We start from the raw sequence: 19,687 nt of genomic DNA, 5'->3' as shown, positions 1-19,687 counted from the left end.
ACTCAAGATCTTATTGTGGCCTCATAGTTTCTAAGATTACAGGCATGCACCACTATGTGCACCTTAGTTTCTACTATTTTTATACATAGAGAAAAAATTGGGGACAGTGTCCCATTTTTTTTAACCATGTTAGTCACCAATAATGTACCCATTGTCCAAACCAGACCTTGGGAGCCTGAGCCTCTGCAGCTTCTGAGCAGTGCTGGGCACTGTAATTTTGCTGAAACCAGCCACTCCCACTCCTTCCTGATCTTCTGTCAACTCTCTGGGGGCGGAGTAGCTCTTGAGTAATGGAAGGGACGTGCAAGCCTGTGTTCCTCTCCTGGTCTTGGGCAATCTTCACCTGTCTGGTTGATCTGGTCACCGCATGACTGCTCTCTCCACCCCAGGGTTGCATCCCTTTCTGCCCTTCCTGCATGCCAGGCAGAAGAGAAGAAGGCTTCAAATCATCTCAGTAGGCATAAGAACAAATTATTTTGGATTGAGAGAACATTGTTGTCTTCTCATTCTTAGTGATTCATTCACAGCAGGAAAAACAAAACATAGACTAAGATGTAACATAACTAACATGACACATTTATTTTACTGAAACTAGCTTATCTCACATAACATCAAAAAGACTAAGATCATCTAACACACTGGTCAATGGGCCAAGAGTCCTTGAAACTATGTAACATGAGAGTTCCAATGCTGGGAAGATGATTATAGCTGAGGGCTAGTAGGAAAGTACACTTAGGTGCATAGGGGTCGAGTCTTTCTTGACAGAAAAGGTAAATAGTTAACTACAAGAACTGACTTCGTTTTGGAGAGCTTTTGAAATAGGCAAATTCTAGGAAACAGAATGAACAGTATGTTTGTTCTTGTACTGGAGAGATTGGGGGACTCTGTGTAAACTGGAAATGTTGCTGAGCATGGTGGCACGTGCCTTTAATCTCAACCCTCTAGAAGGAGAGGCTGACATACTTCTGTGAGTTCAAGGCCAGGCTGGAATACACAGTGAGCTTAAGGTTTTTCAGAATTTCAAGATTAGAGATCTTGAAAGCATCCAACCAAGTATAAGGACCTTCATGGTTTGGGGCCTTGTGTGAGGACATGGGTTATGTGCTCATGAAGGAGGTCTTTCTTGTTACTATGAGCTACAATATCAGCTTTGCCCACACAAGATCAGTTTCTACAGAAAAAAACCAGTGGGCATATGCCTAAAGTGTCTATGAATCAGTTCAGTCAAGGAGTGGACACTTGCTGCAACAAAATGATCCTGCACCTTCGAGGCAGTCTGAGAAGTGGAGTGGAGAAATGGTTTCTCTTTCAAAAGGCAAGGCTTTGGTTCCCAGAAGCCACATGCTGGCTCATAGCTATCTATAATTCCAGTTTCATGGAATCTGGCCTCCTCTTCTGGCCTCTGAGGACATTGCACTCACACAGTATATAGACATACATTCAGGTAAAACCCATACATATAAAAATAAAAATAAAGTCTTACTCAATAAAAAGAAATATGAGGGCAATCAAGATGGCTCAGCAGGCAAAAGTATTTTCCCTCAAAAATGTGATGACTTCTGTTTGATTTTTTTTTTTTTTTTTTTTTTGGTTTTTCGAGACAAGGTTTCTCTGTATAGCCCCTGGCTGTTCTGTAACTTTGGCCCTATGAAGAAACAAAATAGCCTGGTGGGGAGCACCGTGGAGCAAAGTCTCAAACCTCAGAAACAGAGGAAAAGGGATGGGGTTGCAAACCTCAGGGTTTTCTCCCACTGATTTAACCACTGGGCTACATCCTAACGCTCCTAACACCACCCATAAATGCCACAGTCTGCCTCTCTCTCTCTCTCTCTCTCTCTCTCTCTCTCTCTCTCTCTCTCTCTCTCTCTCACACACACACACACACACACACACTTATTAATTTCAAAATAACAGTAGCAATAATGGAATTTCACAAACACTTCCCTACCTATGGTCATCTTTCTACCAATAAATATAAAGTTAGGGCAATAATGGTTTTTTTTGTGTGTGTGTGTGTGTGTGTGTGTGTGTGATGCCTCAAGAGTGTGTGGCAGTCAGAATAGAACTTCTGGGAGCTGATTCTCTCCTTCTCTTATGTGGGTCCCAGGGATCAAATCCAGATTGTCAGGCTTGGAAGTAAAACCCCATTATGCACTGAGACATTTTTCAGGTCCAAATATTGTTTTATTTTCAAAGACTGATATTTATAAACCTAAGAATAACATAGGTACAGTTAAATTAAAGTAAATTATGATTATTAGAGATATATTAGAGTTATATTATAAATGGAATTTAATGAGAATAAATGTTTGCATGTCAAAATACATAATGGTTCTCCGAATCCCAGAAGTGCTCTTTATCCTTGGGCAAATTCAATTATTTGTCTAAAATAATGTTCATTCTCATTGTCAAAGTACTGAAATAGAGGATCTACAAGCTACATGTATCTTTGAGCTCGTGTATCCAAGGCTGGCCTTGAATTTATTATATAGCTGAGGAAAAACTTCAACTACTGATCCTTCAGCCTGAAGCTCAACACTGCCGGGATGATAGACAAGTACTATTGTGGGAAAACTGCTAATTAAGGTTGAAGTCTACCATTGTCCAGGTAGCCTTTTGGGCTCAGTGTAAAATGGGTGACTCCCTTTACTAGCAGGGCTTCCCCTTCTCTGACCTAACCCTCCCACACACACAACTCTACAGGCAGAATGTCACGTAGCCTTAGATTATAGGTTCAACTTCCTTTCTCCTGATAAGAGCCCATTCAGCTAGCACCTGAGTTTCTTGGAATGCCTGCCTCCCTGTGCTAATGAGGCATCTCAGGACCTTAGCCTTCAGCCAATGACATTTGCCCATCCTGGATATCCCTACCCCCTGAACCTAAAAACTATATAACCCTTGAATCACCTCCAAGTAAAGTTGATCTGTTTCCCCACAGTTGGTCCTCGGGTGTGCTCATTACTGTACTTAATTACAGGGCTTCAGAATCCCCTGACCATAGGCTCTGCTCCATTCGCCCTCATGAACCATGATGACCCCAGGGGGGCAGGGAGGATCACATGCTATTACACTGTTTTATGCAGTGCTGGAGATCCAAACTAGAGCTTTATTCTACCAACTGGACTACATATCCAGCCATACATTATGTATTTTATATAAAACTGAGAATTTAATTTGAGTGTTCTCCAATTAGCTTAATAAAAATGGCCTGTAAGCTCAGGAAATACGCAATAAGGTTTCTAGATGTGTCTGGACATTAGCTTCTGTGCAGATCTGTCTGTAAACCAGGAAGGGCTTACATTGACTGAATAATGGCTTAATGCAATCGCCTGATTTTACTACGTACTTTACCTTCAGGGTGCATTTTAAGACTATTACTGGTGGCTAATGGTAAGTAGATCACAGATGAACTTTGCCAGGGGTTCTTTCCATATTAAATCATTAAATATAGTGACATGGTAAGTAGATCACAGATGAAGTTTGCCAGGGGCTCTTTCCATATTAAATTGTTAAGTATACTGACATGAACAAGAGCCTGTTATGGTTTGGGTTTTGAGTGCACCCCACAAAACTTCCCAAATCCTACATCAAGACCTGTTTGCCAGACTGTGGCACTTGTGGGTGGTGTTAGGAGCTTTAGGATGTAGGCCCACTGGGAGGTTAAATCAGTGGGAGAAAACCCTGAGGTTTGCAACCCTGACCCCTTTTCCTCTGTTTCTGAGGTTTGAGACTTTGCTCCACGGTGCTCCTCACCAGGCTATTTTGTTTCGTCACAGGGCCAAAGTCACTGGAATCAAACAACCAGGGACTGAAACCTCTGAAATGGCCAGCCAAAGTTAATCCTTCCTTCTTTAAGATGCTTTTCCTCAGGGAGTTTGTCACAGCAATCAAAGGTTCATTGACTTAAGGTCTAACTATGGAACATCCTCAAATCACACGTTAACAAGTATGTAGTAGAAAGTAATGACACAGCACAGCACCAGGTTCTGGGTGGATGTCAAGGTTTGCTAACCTTTTTTTCATGAAATTTGCTATCTAATTAGGAAAAAAAAACATATTTGATGGTTAATAATGGCTGTCAACTTGATAGATTTAGAATCACCTAGGAAACAAACTCCAGGGGGGGCTTCTGGCAATTTGTAGTTGGGGGGTCCATTGTGGTGGGAATGGGATGGTAGCTAGGCTGCGTACAAAAGAGAAAGCGAGCTGAGCAAAAGTGTTCATTTCCTCCTGCTCCCGGACTGCTGGTGCAGCGTTGCACTCTACCACTGTGCCTTTTCCACTATTAATGGACTCTATTCAAACTGTGAGCCAAAATAGATCCTTAGGCCGCCTTTGCCAGGTAGATTATCAAGGTGATGATTGCAGCAATTAATACAACATTTCTCTTTGTATAAAATGATAATTGCAATGCCATGTGATACATGGTTCAAGGATCAAATCAATGATACACGATGTGCTGAATCAAAAAGAAAGATGGCCAGAAGTCAAATCCCTTCCATTAGCACAGAAATTGATATCCAGATGACCAGGACTTGGGGCTTGTATTTTTTCCTCAGATATTTCCTCTGATATTAAAGTTCCCTAAACTTCATGTGTCTCATCTATTACAATGGCATCACTGAAACAGCATCTTCTAAAGTGTTGTAAGGATTAACTGAACTAATACATAGCAGGGATCAGTGGCACTTCTGTCCGAGAAACACTAGCTAAGAAACGCATCTTCTTCATGACAGAAGGAACTGGCGTGGAAGGAGCACCATGTTTGATGTTGGCATTATTAAAGAGAAGCCACTATAAACACAGCGGCTACCAGCTTAGTCCATCTTGTTATTAGCTAAGTCTGAAGATGCACAAGGGCCATAAAGACAAACCTGGAGCATTTTCTCCAAAGACCACAGTATTTGGTTATATATTACTATACTGGACATAAAACCTAGGGCCTCAATCGACCCAATGGGTTATATCCACAGCTCTCTTTTGACTTCTCTTTTTGAGACAAGTTCTCACTAATTTCCTCCTGTTTGCCTTGAACCCCCTCTTCATCCCAGACAGGCCTTGAACTAAATGGAGACATCCAGTATTAGCCTCCTAAGTAGCTGGGATTGCAGGCATATGCCAACAGAGCCAGATCAAAGGTTGCAATTTTCCAGCATCGAAAGCTTTGTAAATACTAACAGCAGGGCATGGTGACATGTTCCTGCACTCCTAAATACTTAAGATGCTTAAAGCAGGAAGATTAAGCTCTCAGCCAGCCTGGGCAACACAGTATGGCTTTGGCTACACTTCAAAACTCCTTTGCAGTTTTTGAAATGCCAAATCTAGAGATTGGGACTGTAGTTTAACTAGAAGAGTGCTGGTTTAGCAGGGTTGGAATCCTGGGTTCAAACCTCAGTATCACACAAAGTGGGTGTTGCTGTGGATATGTCTGTAATCTCAGCATTCAGGAGGTGGAATCAGATGGGTTTGGAGTTGAAGGTCAGCTTTGGCTGCTCAATGAGTTCTAGACTAGCGGAGAACACATGAGATGCTGTTACAAAAGGAGAAAGGAAGAAAGATAAGGAGGGAAGAGAGGAAGGGAGAAAGAGAAATGCCCAATCTAATTTCTGGAATCTAAATTATCTACAGCCTGAAGGTGCACAAGGGCCAAACATGCTGCTTTGAGAAAGAAGATTCTGTTTTTAGGGTATGAAGGATGAAAATAAGCTATTTAACGAGGATCTGGGTAGAGTGATGCACACCTGTAATTCTAGGTCTTGGAAAATGGAGGCAAGAGAACAGGCAGTTCAAGACCATTCTCAGCTACATAGTGAGTTAAAAGGCAGCCTGGGTCACAGATTTTGCCTCAAAAGAAATAAAAATGCAGGGAGAATGTGAACGGGAAGGAAGTTCCTCTTCAGCTCCTGTATAGCACCGCCACCTGCTGGTCATCTGAGGAATAACCAACCAAGCAATGCTGGAAGCAGGCACCAAATAGAACCCTCGACAGCCTATTGGGCCCCATTGTTCTTTCTTAATGAGCCGCCTAAGCACTCCACTGTTATCAGATAAGCAGGTAACAACACAGTGTGATCAATTTCTTGTGTCCACTATAACGAATTATTACGAACACAGTGACTTAAAGCATCAGAAATGTATTCTTCACAGTCCTAGAGGTCAGAAATCCCAAGGTATGTGTGTGGGGGTGGGGGTTGGGGGGTGGGAATGTGTGCTTGAGTGTGCCAGAGGTCCGTGTTAAAGTTTTCCTTGGTAGCTCCTCCGGTCACGTTTTGGCCTTGGAACTCGCTGCTTTGACTAGTTTGGCTGGCTAGCAAGTCCCGGGGATCATCCTGTTTCTGCCTCCTGAGCCTGAGATTATACATTCTGGTTGCCACATTCGGCTTTTCTGTGCGTGCTGGAGATTAAACTCAGGTCCTCGACTTTGAAGAACAAGCGTTTTACACATTGAGCCATCTCCCCAGCCTCGTTCACTCCATTTTTATTACTCTTTAATTTATTAATAATTAATATATAGGACTGACCTGCTGCTGGACAGTGTGTGCGGAGTGGATGGCACACAGAGTGCTAAGTTTTGTGTTTGGATTTGAGGGTAGAAGAGGAAAGGGGAGGGGTGTGCTGCTAGGCAATGGAGGGCAGGAAGTGGCACTGCACAGGGAGCCCTCCTACAGGTGTGCCTGTGAGTGCATTGCTGGTGTCCAAGGAGGACAAAAGGGCGTCAGAACTCTTGATGCTGGAGTAAAGAGCATTTATGCAGCAAGCTCTCTTAACTTCAGAGCCACCTCTCCAGCCGTAAAGCTATTTCTTTTTAAATTAAAAAAAAAATTTATATATTTATGTGAATACACTGTCACTGCCTTCAGACACACCAGAAGAGGGCGTTAGATCCCATTACAGATGGTTGTGAGCCACTATGTGGTTGCTGGGCCTGACCTTTTACCTTTTTTTTTTTTTTTTTGTAATGGTGAAAACTTGGAGATCATAATAATGTTAAATATAGTTCACTGCTAAAATAATTTACAATATGTCCATAGAGTAGGGTGCTATATAAGTCTCATTAATGAGGATATCAAGTATGTATTTATCAAAATGGAAAGAAGTGCCAGTGTACTGTAAGTTGAAAACTCACCAAGTTATAAAATAATGTTAAGGAACTCCCATGTTCAAATATGTACCTTTATATGTCTGGATATGAACTTGCAATTTTATGAAGACATACTCCAGAATATTAACAGTGATAATTATTGAGTGGTGAAACTCTGAATGGTTTAACCTTTTTATATCTATATTTTACAACTTTTCCACTAATGATGTATCTAATGTCTCTGAGAGAGTGAGAGAAAGACAGAACCAGAGAGAGAGGGACACAAAAAGTGTATGTATGAGATGGAGAGAGAGACAGAGACAGAAAAGGAGAGATACACAGATAATAACTAATTTTGGGGAGATCCTAAAGGAGGGAACTGGGAAGATAACTCTGTGTGTATGAGTGCTCTGGCATCAATGCGAGGAGAGGCTCTTGGTCCTATGAAGGCTTGATGCCCCAGTGTGAAGGAATGCTAGGGCAGGGAGGCAGGAGTAGATGAGTGGGTGGGGGAGAACCCTCAAAGAAGTAGGGGGAGGCAGATGGGATAGGAGGTTTCAGGGGGGAACCAGAAAAGAGGATAACATTTGAAATGAAAATAAATAAAATATCCAATTAAAAAAAAATGGGCTGAAGAGATGGCTCAGAGGTTAAGAGCACTGACTGCTCTTCCAGAGGTTCTGAGTTTGATTCCCAACAACCACATGGTGGCTCACAACCATCTGTAATGGGATCTGACGCCCTCTTCTGGTGTGTCTGGAGACAGCTACAGTGTACTCACATACATTAAATAACTATTTTTTAAAAAAGAAATTGCTAAAAGAAGAGACTGACATACAGGAAAATATTTGTACTGTTGTGGATTTTGTCCTTATTTATTTATATTTGTATACGTAAGTTACCAAAGCTGAATATTATGGACTGGATAACTAGGAGGTTACTGTAAGATCTTACTTCCTGGACATCATTGTGCTATTATTGTTTATACATATGGCATTGGCCGAGAAAGTCTGAAACCACTTGGCTTTAATATAAAAGATGCTCCCTTGGGGGAGAAGGGTGAGAGTCAGTGGGATGCATCCAAGTGAAGAAAGATATCTGTTATGCCTTTATGCCTTTAAATTGTTGAATTTCACCGGTAGACTTCAGCGTGGCATCAAAAGCTAAAGTACTAGTAATTAGTTAAAATGTTAATGAATCTTGAAAATGATCAGGCATATTCAGTTCTATGCTTTGTGGTATTACATGTTGGCCTTTTAAATCATTTTACAGTAATGGTTAATTGTTTGTGTGTGTGTGTATGATGTCTTTTTTTTTTTAAGATTTATTTATTTATTATATGTAAGTACACTGTAGCCGTCTTCAGACACTCCAGAAGAGGGCGCCAGATCTTGTTACGGATGGTTGTGAGCCACCATGTGGTTGCTGGGATTTGAACTCTGGACCTTCGGAAGAGCAGTCGGGTGCTCTTACCCACTGGGCCATCTCACCAGCCCGTGTGTGTGATGTCTATGTACTTTAAACATATTTATTCCTAGCACTCAGGAGGCAGAGGCAGGAGGATTTCTGATTTTGAGGTCAGCCTGGTCTACAAAGTGAGTTCCAGGACAGCCAGGGCTACACAGAGAAACCCTGTCTCAAAGAAACCAAAAACAACAACAACAACAACAAACATATTTAAGAGGTCAATATCCCATCAACGTTTACCAGTCGTAGGAATGTGCTTATCATAAATCCTAGTTCATTTAGAGTTTATCCTTTATGGATGCTCATTTAGAATAAAGCCAAAAAAGAGGTAATCCATACTGTGTAAATTGTCATCACTAAGGCAGTTACTAAAGCACTTTCAAACTTAATAGGAGAAGAAACGTTCAAATAGGATAGAACAAACAATACACCAAGCAATAGTGAAATAGTACACTGGGATGAGCCAGGATGGACAGGGATGCTGTGTGAGTTGGTGGTTGCTAAATTGATTTCACAAGTTAGCAGAAATAAAATATATGTATTGCATATTAGCTGTATCTATGTAAATAATTATAAACTGCCTTCACTATGGCTTATGCAAAAATTTTAAATTTTATAATATGTATTGATTGTCAGTGTTCTTTGGTCTTTATAAGTAAACAGAAGTTGTTCAATTTATACGTTAACTGTTACAGGATGTTTGATGATACATATCTATAAGGTGTCATTTTTGCAAGCTACAGGAATTTTATGAAAATTACTTTGAAATAACAAAAATAAGCATTTACTTTAAAGCATATAAATATATACTTCTTCACCGTATATTCTAATATTGATTTAAAATAGATAAAGTAATAGTTACTGGTAATCTTGTATAAACTATAATAAACATCTTTGCTCAAAAAATTTAATCTAACAAACAAACAAACAAATAAACAAACAACCACCCTAGCTAAGACAACAAGTAGTCTGGGCATGCCAGGTTCATGCAGGCTTTGACTTCTTGCCTGACCCAGTTGAGCTTTCTCTGTGCTCAGTGTTGTTTCCTGGAGTTCTTGGGCACTTGTTTTTCTTGTCCTCTTCCTGTCAGTGCTGCTATACATTTTCCTGCTGCTTCTTTTCCCATTGCTCACATGTCCATGGAGACAGCAATCTACTTCCAGGACAACTCTTGGGGCTTGTTAATAAATTAATTGGTGAAAAGACGCCTCCCAGGGAACAAAAGCCAGAACCTTTTTATACCTCTGAACTTTCTATCTCCCTTCCCTTGCTACCTCACTTGACTCACATAAAGAAGGAGGGAGGGCAGGTTAAGAGGCCTAAGTGGCCTTTTTGGCTCGGGTTCTTTGTGAAAGGGGATCTGAGTTGCAGGCACTGATAAAGGATAGAGATAAAGTTACAAAGGCACGCATGATACTAATGCTATGCGATTTATACTAATGCCATAACTCTGGTTACCCAAACCAGAGTACTTCAAAGAGTTTAGGGCACCAAAAAAAAATTCCCTATGCCAGAGAATTTTTACCTGCTAGCTGAAAAATTGATTTTATTATATGGGAAGGTTATAAAAGAGTTCTATTAAAAACTAACTTCTGCCGGTCGGCCGTGGCGGCCTGGCTTTGTCTTTATGCCAAGTCTCTAGGACCGGCCCAGAAAGATGCAGGGCAGCTGCCCTGTGAGTTACCTATTGCTGTGAGACCAGGCGGCCTTGCTGTTGGGGAACTTGCTGCTGTTGCACTGTGTCTCTCAGAGCCACTCATTGTACCCGAACTGCATCTCTCACCCTCAGGGTGCCGCTCACCTGGAGAGGCCCGCAGCCAGGAGCTGGCACTCTCCAGTCATCCTTTGCTCTTAACTACCTTTGCTCTTAATCTACCTTGTAGATTGTGATGCCCCAGTGGATCACGTTGGAAAAGCAACTGCATCCCAGGAACTTGGTTCTGGTTGTCTCAAGTTAGGAGGTCAGGCCTATAGTGATGTGGAGCGCACTGCAGTCCAGTGCAGAGCCCTGGAGGGAATTGAGTGTGCCAGCCCCAGGACCTTCCTACAAGAAAATAAGCCTTGTATTATTATAAAGTATACTGGACAGCACTTCATAACCACGCTTCTCTACTCTCTCTTCCTGGGATGCTTCGGAGTCCACTGCTTCTGCCTGGGACACACTGGGAAGCTGCTAACACTTGGAGGATCTGGTGGTTCGTCGATCTTATTTTGCTCATCACTGGGGGACTGATGCCGATTGATGGCAGCAACTGGTGCACTTTCTACTAAACCTTGCTGTTGTCCTATGCTGGCAAGGAAAGCGAGTACTTGACTGCCAAGATAATTACAAGCTCTAAATTCTCCTCTGAGCATCACCATCCTCTCTAGAAGGAAGGACCGATCAATTTCTTCACCCCAAATCTGAACCTTGCAAACCAGAATGACAAGCAGTAGTGTGGAGTCCAGTCGTACCCTTCCTCACATATAAAATCTCGAAGATCAAAATGGTGACTTCTCTCCAGAGATCATTGTCAGTGATATTTCTGTGCATCTGGATCTTCAGTCGTCTGGAGCAAGGGGACACAACAGGATGAACCAAACCAGTGTTTATCCATTCACAGCCTTTTGGAACCCTACATTTTCATGAACAGATCAGAAGCTGCGCCAATGAGAAGTCTTCAGGTGATGTAGAAATGACTGTGGATGGTGAGATGGCTCAGTGGGTAAGAGCACCCGACTGCTCTTCCGAAGGTCCAGAGTTCAAATCCCAGCAACCACATGGTGGCTAACAACCACCCGTAATGAGATCTGGCGCCCTCTTCTGGAGTGTCTGAAGACAGCTACAGTGTACTTACATATAATAAATAAATAAATCTTTAAAAAAAAAAAAAAAAAAAAAAAGAAATGACTGTGGATTTTAATACACACCAAAATTCTGACTCAGAATTTGAATTGCAGAATAAAGTTAAAAAAAAAAAACTAACTAACTTCCAAAATAATACTAATGCAGAATGATGGAGTTTAAGGTCAGTATGAGACACATGGCAAAGCCAACAAAGGAAAAAAATTCTTTCTAAAAAGAAAAAATATATATATTACATATTAATGAATATAAGAGTATCCCTTATTTATACTGCCTTTCTGAACATTAAAAATAACATAAACAGAATAATTTCTTTTTATAGATTTATTTATTTATGTATATGAGTAGTTGAAGACTGTAGCTGCCTTCAGACACACCAGAAGAGGGTATCTGCTCCTATTTCAGATGGTTGTGAGCAATCATGTGCTTGCTGGGAATTAAACGCAGGACCTCTGGAAGAGCAGTCAATGCTCTTAACTACCCAGCCATCTATCTAGCCCAAATAGAGTAGTTTTTCAATAATGTCTTCAATATTACATTACTAGTATTTTTCCAAAAAATGTGGTTTTATAGTGTAATCATATTATAAACTGTTTTTAATTTTTTCACGATATTGCCCATAATCTGTTTTATTATAACTATGTTTTGTGCTTAAAATGTGAAATTATTAGACATTTTCTTTTTTAAAAAATATTTATTTATTTATTTATTTATTTATTTATTTATTATATGTGAGGACACTGTAGCTGTCTTCAGACACTCCAGAAGAGGGCATCTGCTCCTATTTCAGATGGTTGTGAGCCACTGTGTGGTTGCTGGGATTTGAACTCAGGACCTTTGGAAAAGTAATCAGTGCTCTTACCCGCTGAGCCATCTCTCCAGTCCTATTAGACATTTTCAAGTGAATTTTCTGTATAGGTCATAATGTTGGAATCACAAGATTATTCTGTGAGGAGCTAGCCCAGTGGTAGAATTCTTACACTGCTATGCCTTGGGTTCAGTCCTCAGCATCCTCCCCAAACCCCCCAAATGAAGAGTTTTAGCTAAGTGTGGTGGTGCATGCCTTTAACACCAGCAGTCCGGAGGCAGAGGCAGGTGGATCCCTGTGAGTTTGAGGCCAGCCTGGTCTACAGAAAGAGTTCCAGAACATCCAGGACTACACAAAGAAACCTTGTCTTGAAAAAAAAAAACCACAAATTAATTAATTAATTAATTAATTAATTAATTCTACAGGAACAGCAAACCTGTCAAATGGGGAATATTCTCAATACTATATTTTAATAGAAATATGGAAAGCTTCAGCTTAACTATTTTACAAGTTCCAAACACCTGAAAATCTCCCACTGGGGTCCACCTCATGAAGCTTCCCCTACTCCCAGTGCTGCAACACTAGGTAAGACCCTTTGGAGGACACAAGAATCAAATACAGCAGACTACTGAGAAAAAAGGTGCTGATGGTGACCAGATTTCAAAGCATAGTGCAAGTGGGTAAAGTCTGGAGAATGAAAGCTCTTTTGTGTCCTTCATTAGCATGCAAACAAACCACCAAGGGAGGTTCCGGAACTGAGACATGAATTCTCTCAAAGTCAATGCATATTTCAAAAAACAGAACAGAAACAGAAGCAGGATGAACTATAATGGAAGTCAAGTCTCTAAGGTTAGACATTCCTTGAATGAAGGAAGGAAAGAGGAGTCATGTCTCAATCACAGTTCATGAAAATGATGTCTGAGAGCTTTAATTACCTCATAGCTTAACTCTATGATATGGTTGAGGAAAATGATAATGTAACCCTAAGGCCACTTCATAGAAGTCTAAATTCTACTAATATCAGTTTTATATTTGTGCTAACCAGACCTCTTTTCTGCGCAGTTCAGGTCACTGATGTATATGTCATAAATACACAGCTGAGTGAACTTTGACTGTGTGAACACGTAATTGTTAGGGTGACCAACTGTTGTGATTATACTGTGATTGTTCTAATTTCATTCAGCCTTACAAATACTGTCTCCTAGGGGAGTCCTTGGTCCTAGAGTAACCCAACAGCTGTTTACAGAAGACTACCCAGAATAATAGGAAATCTCTGGCCCCCAGGAAGCTCATAAATGATGGCTCAGTTAATATGCACTCCTCCTCTAGAAAGGAAAGCACTCTCTTGATGTTTGGCACCACAGATTATTTTGAGACACTGTATTTAATATGGGTAATAAAGAGCAAAGGTTACAGCCTCGTGGCCCACGGGCTGCATCCAGTCATGCAGTACTTGCTTGCAAAGCCTGTTTCTCCCTACTTAATTTTTTAGTCGGTGGACAGTCTTAATGCACGCACGTGTGTGTGCGCGCACGCGCGCACACACACACACACACACACACACACACACAGAGAGAGAGATTCATGTAACAGTTGCAACAGTCAGAACAATGAGATGAGGAAGGGACAGGACATTTATACAAACTCACTGCATCTTTCTGCAGATTGCTTACTGATTACAGTAAGCTAAAAAGAATAAGGATAGCTGGGCATGGTGAAATACAGCTGTATTTCCAGTACCTGGGAAGCTGAGGAAGAAAGATTGTTGCATGTATGGTCTACATAGTGAGTAGTAGACCAGTCAGAGTTATATAGCAAGACTTTGTCTTAAAAAATTATGGTAGTTTTTTTAAAAATGTATTTATTTTATGTATATAAGTACACTGTAGCTGTCTTCATACACACCAGAAGAGGGCATCGGATCCCATTTCCACTGAACCATCTCTCCAGCCCCCCAAATTATGGTAGTTTTAAGGACTACCTTAGCCAAATGATCAAAGTTAATATCACTAGTAACACTGCAACAAACATCATGTATTTGCTATTAAAAGTTCAGTGAGCACCCAGTGCACATCTTTAATTCCAGCACTCAGGAGACAGAGGCAGGAGAATCTCTGTGAGTTAGAAGCCAACTTGCTTTACATAGTGGATTCTAGGCCAGCCAGGATGACATATCTCAAAAAACCCAAAATGTCAATAATAGCTAAGCATGATGGCTCAAACCTGTAATCTCAGGGCCTGGGAGGCTGAAGAAAGAGCATTGCCATGAGTTTAAGGGAAGCTCAGGCTGCATAGTGAATCTCAAAAAAGAAATCATTAGCAACAAGAAACAAAACACTAGCAAGGTGGGTCTGGTGGTGTATGACCCTACCATTAAGGGGGATGAGGCAGGAGGGAGGCTGGTCTCAGTGGTACAGTGTAGAGCCTGGAGATGTAGCTTAGTGGTACAACACTTGACTGGTATATTCAAGTCCCTGGCCTTGATCCTAACACCACAAATAAAAGAAAACAAAATTATTTCAGTGTATGTCTATGATAATGATCCTTCAAAAAAATCAAAATTGTGTAGAAGTGGGGATTTGGGAGGAGTGGTCAAAACACACTGTATGTAATTCTAAAAGAATTATATTAAATTATAATTATATAGTTATCACACTCAAAATTTTAAATAAAATATTTCAAGACCATCAAATATCCAGTCAATATTCAAAAATTTTAAGAAGCCGGGCGTGGTGGCACACGCCTTTAATCCCAGCACTCAGGAGGCAGAGGCAGGCAGATTTCTGAGTTCGAGGCTAGCCTGGTCTACAAAGTGAGTTCCAGGACAGCCAGAGCTATACAGAGAAACCCTGTCTCAAAAAAACCAAAAAAAAAAAAAAAAAAAAAAGTTTGTTCCATAAACATATGTATGTGGATCTAAATGTTTATGGTGATTTCTTTTCCTGTTGGGTGTCCTACACCTGGGATTTTGCTGGTTGTATCCTAGATCATAATTTTGCATAGCAATTTCCCAATAATTGTAACAATGTAACTATTTTTAATGTAGTATTCACTGAATATTCCCATTGAAGCTATATGCTAAGCACCAGTTAATCTAGTAGTAGTCACTGAATATTAAAATAAACCTAGATATTCAAAAGGTAATTTGCTGCAGAGAACGTAGGAGCTTGGACTGTAAAACTTTCAGAATTGCTACCAAGTGGACATTTTACCATTCCAAGAAACATCAGCACAGGTGAGACATTAAAAGAACTATAGGCAATTGTCATAAAGACTTAATTTTGGTGTCTTTGATATTCCTTATACTTGTTTCTTTCTTTTTTTTTTTTTTAAGATTTATTTATTTATTATATGTAAGTACACTATAGCTGTCTTCAGACACTCCAGAAGAGGGCACCAGATCTCGTTACGGATGGTTGTGAGCCACCATGTGGTTGCTGGGATTTGAACTCTGGACCTTCGGAAGAGCAGTCGGGTGCTCTTACCCACTGAGCCATCTCACCAGCCCTATACTTGTTTCTTTATGGACCAAGAAATGTGTGCCTGCAGGATCTCATCAGACCCAGCTCTTGGCAAAAAGGGGACTAGGAAAAGAGTCTGGTCATTTTTAATACATGCTCAAAGATCTCTAAGTTTTACCTCCAAGAAGTGAAACCCCAAAAGAAAATGAGAAAGAAAGAGATGAATCCCAGTAAGCCTCCTCTTCAGTGGGGATTGGATTTAGTGATTCATTCCCAATGGCAGATTATGACTGAGATGATGATGTTTGGCACTTGAGAATGAGTAATAAAAGCTATTGTAATTTCTTTCTCCTTCTACCACTTGGATCAGTTATTTGAGAAGTATTCAGCTCTTCTGTCATGAGGACACAGACTAGGTGTTATGGCAAGGACCATGCTAGTAAGAAACTGAGACCCCTTGTCACGATCCATGTGAGCACCATCTTGAAATACTTTCCCCTCCAATCAAGCCGTCAGGTAGCTACAATTGACAAATTAGCTCCTTGAGCAAAGGAATCAGTTAGGGTCTGCAGAGTTTACTGTTAGACTTGCCCCAACTTTAGGTTTCCGTCCTTGTCACCAAAGAAGCAAGTTTAAGCAAGAGTCCTGCGAAATCAGGTTAGGGAAAAATCTCTCAAGGGCTTGAGTTGGATCCTTGGGACCCACAAAGTGGAGGGAGAGAACTGACTCCTGAAGGTTTCCTCTGACATCTGCACTAGTGTTTGCAGTTTGCATGCATATTACACACACACACACACACACACACACACACACACACACACACACACACACGGGAGGGGGTCCTTTCAAAGAATTCCACTCCCTGGTGACTAAGCATTCAAATATATAAGGCTATGGGAGCCATTCTTATTTAAACCACTCCAACTCCTTGGTGGATTCTGACTTCTTAGGCATCTAACTGAAGCTTAACTTCATCTTCAGTCTCAATTGCCTCTTCTGGAATTGTCATGTGCCCTTGTAGGCAAACAATCCAAACTACAGACTTACCTCTATTTAAAAAAATATTTTATTTCATTTATTTTTTTGTTTGTGTGTCTATACATGTGTACCACAGCATGCATTTGAGGTCACGGTACAACTTGGGGGAGTCAGTTTCTTCTTACTATGTGCATCCCAGTGTTCAAACTCAGGTTGTTGGGCTTAGTGGCAGGTGTTTTTATTGGCTGAACTATCTTACTCCCCCTGGATTTACTTCTTTTCCTCTTAAATCTTGGTTTACAGTTCTGGGTAGTTTTTCAACATTTAAAAAACATTTTTTTTTTGTTTTTTGTTTTCGTTTTTGTTTTGTTTTTTGTTTGTTTTGTTTGAGACAGAGTTTCTCTTTATAATAACCATAGCTGTCCTGTAGCTCACTGATCAGGGTAGCCTGGGGAGGTTCACCTGCCTTTTCCTTCTGAGTTGCAGGGGTTAAAGGTGTGTGCCTGGCACAATAAACAACATTTTAAAGGTTTTAGCTAAGTTGGACCTGATGGCATAGGCCTGAAATCTCAGTGCTTGGGATAATGGGGCAGAGGGAATCCCAAGTTTAAGTCTGGTTTAGGTACAGAGTGAGTTGAAGTCTTGCTTGGACAGCCTTAAAAAGACCCTGTCCTTAAAAAAACCTGGGATGATTTTGTGGAGTATGTGAGGCACTGGGTCCAATCCTTGGTATAGCTTCTAGCACTTGTCTCTCCAAAGAGTCCGGCTTTTCTAGTATTTTTCTGTGAGAAAATTAGTCTCAACTATTGACTCCAATATTAGCAGACATGGAAATATCTCTTAAAAATGTATAGTCAGATGTGGTGGTGTACATCTCTAATCCTGTCACTCAAGAGTTTAACACAGGAGGGTCATGAGTTTGAATGTGGCCTGGACCACATCGTGAGACCCATTCACAAAAAAAGAATTTACAAAACTGTAAACTTGATCACATGAGTACCATTTATTTCCCCCAAACCTGTAGTGAGATGTTTCAGCAGCAAGCAACACTATACTCAGCAGATTATTACTCGCATTACACGTTTGTTTATTTCACATGATAGAAAGGTAGTACAATGGTGCTGGGATTAACTAAGTCAGTAAACCGCTGATGTATACCTTTAATCCCTGCACTCACAAGGAAAAAGCAGGTAGACCTCAGTGAGTTCCGAAGCCAGCCTGACCAGTGAGCTACAGGAGAGCTATGGTGGTTAACAAAGAGAAACTGTCTCAAGCAAACAGAAATAACTAAAAGGACTCAATTATGGACTCAATGTTTGGGTTATGATTTTGTCTTACAGAACAAAATCATTGCTGAGACTCTGTATTGATTATTTCTGAATAATGAAGTACCTCAAAGTTTAGTACTTACAAACAATAAATACTATCTCAGACTTTCTGTGAGTCAGGGATTTGACAATACTTAAACTGGTTTTAGTTGGAAGCATCTCCTGAGATTGTAATTATGTGCAGACATGGCTTGACTTGGGGGCAAGAGAGTCCACTTCGAAGGTGGCTGGCTCCTTTACAAAGCTGCAGGAAGCAAGACTCACTTCTATGTTGACTGTTCCTCACTATCTGGGCCACCCCATGAAACTATTTGAATGATCCTAAGACATGGCAGCTGCTCTTCCCAGAATGAAAGATTAGAGAGAGGAAGGGGAAGGAAGGGGGAGAAGGAAGAAGGGGGAGGGAGGGAGAAGAGAAAGAGAGATGGGGAAAGGAGGGAGAAGGAGGGAGGGAGGGAGGGAGGGAGGGAGAGATCTCCATAGCTACCTCCCATCATTCTGTTAATTAGAAATGAGTCCATATATGTGCAGGGCTTGCTTTTCTCACTGATCTCCATTGTTCCCAGAACAGCAGACTTCCCTTTTTATCTTATTGACCTAAGTTGGGTCACTGCCCATTCCCAGACCAATGTGTGACAAAGGGGCATGTGGGGGATGGGATTACCAGGCTCAGCTTAGGTCAACAGTGATTTATCCTTTGGTGCTAGGAGATAAGCCTATCTTTGCTGAGCACTGGCCACTAACCCAAACGCTCTATTAAATCGGATTTCTGTAAGCAAGGAAGGTGGGACCTGGTGAGGTAACTAACTGTAATGACCGGGGTTTCCAGTTCTGTTAGGAGAAAAACTGTGTCTCTAACATTGTTATAACACCCCAGGGATCTGGTCCATATTTACCCTGCCTCACGTGTATAATTGTAGATTTTTCTATTTTTCAGGTTTTTCTGTTGTCACCGGCTTCTTCTCATTGTTGGCTGTTTTTCTTTGTCATTTTAGGCCAGTAGTGGAAAAAGCTTCCCAATCTTTATAATCTTCAGTGTTCTTGTGTTTAAGATAATACTTGCTTCATAAAGTTCTTTTCTTTTCTTCCTTTTTCTTTTCTTTTCTTTTTTTTGGTTTTCAAGACAGGGTTTCTCTGTGTAGCCCTGGCTATCCTGGAACTCACTCTGTCGGCCAGGCTGCCCTCGAACTCAGAAATCCACCTGCCTCTGCCTCCCAAGTGCTGGGATTAAAGGCATGTGCCACCACTGCCTGGCTCTTACTGCATAAAGTTCTTATGCAGAATAGTGAGTCATGTATATTCAGCCCTCAGCAGTGCCTGGCAAACAGCAAGTGCTTAATAACTGGGAAGAATCATTAAGTTAGGGAGTCAAACTGTATGTTTGCATAGTTCCCCCTTTGATAGTCAAATATCAAATATTGTAGTTCTACCTTATCTAAAGACAGTTTGACTCATTACAATGATAACTGAGCCAGAATGGAATGCTACTAAATGATAGGAAGTCCAGAGAATCATTTGGAAATAACTTCCAGTAGTTGTTTCCCAGTAAGGAAGAAAAGTTGGAAAGGATTGGCAAAAACAAATGTTTATCTTAAACACAGACATACATGCAGGCAAAAAACCCCCCACACAAGGATAAACACAAATTAAAAGGTAGTTATATGTCGAGATCTGTAGCTGGCATTAGGGCATTCAGTTCAGTATTGCTGGCACTACGGA

General features: G+C 40.9%; 1 pseudogene; it reads left to right on the top strand.

The window, feature by feature from the left end:
- Positions 1-10,205: 10,205 nt before the first annotated feature.
- LOC110286331 (TM2 domain-containing protein 2 pseudogene) lies at positions 10,206-10,819 on the top strand (annotated as a pseudogene).
- Positions 10,820-19,687: the final 8,868 nt, after the last annotated feature.

Source organism: Mus caroli, unplaced genomic scaffold, assembly GCF_978045245.1.
Source record: "Mus caroli unplaced genomic scaffold, Mus_caroli_1 scaffold_5, whole genome shotgun sequence".
Taxonomy (NCBI): domain Eukaryota; kingdom Metazoa; phylum Chordata; class Mammalia; order Rodentia; family Muridae; genus Mus; species Mus caroli.
The sequence above is the reverse complement of the archived record's forward strand: the minus strand, read 5'-3'. Positions and strand labels throughout refer to the sequence as shown.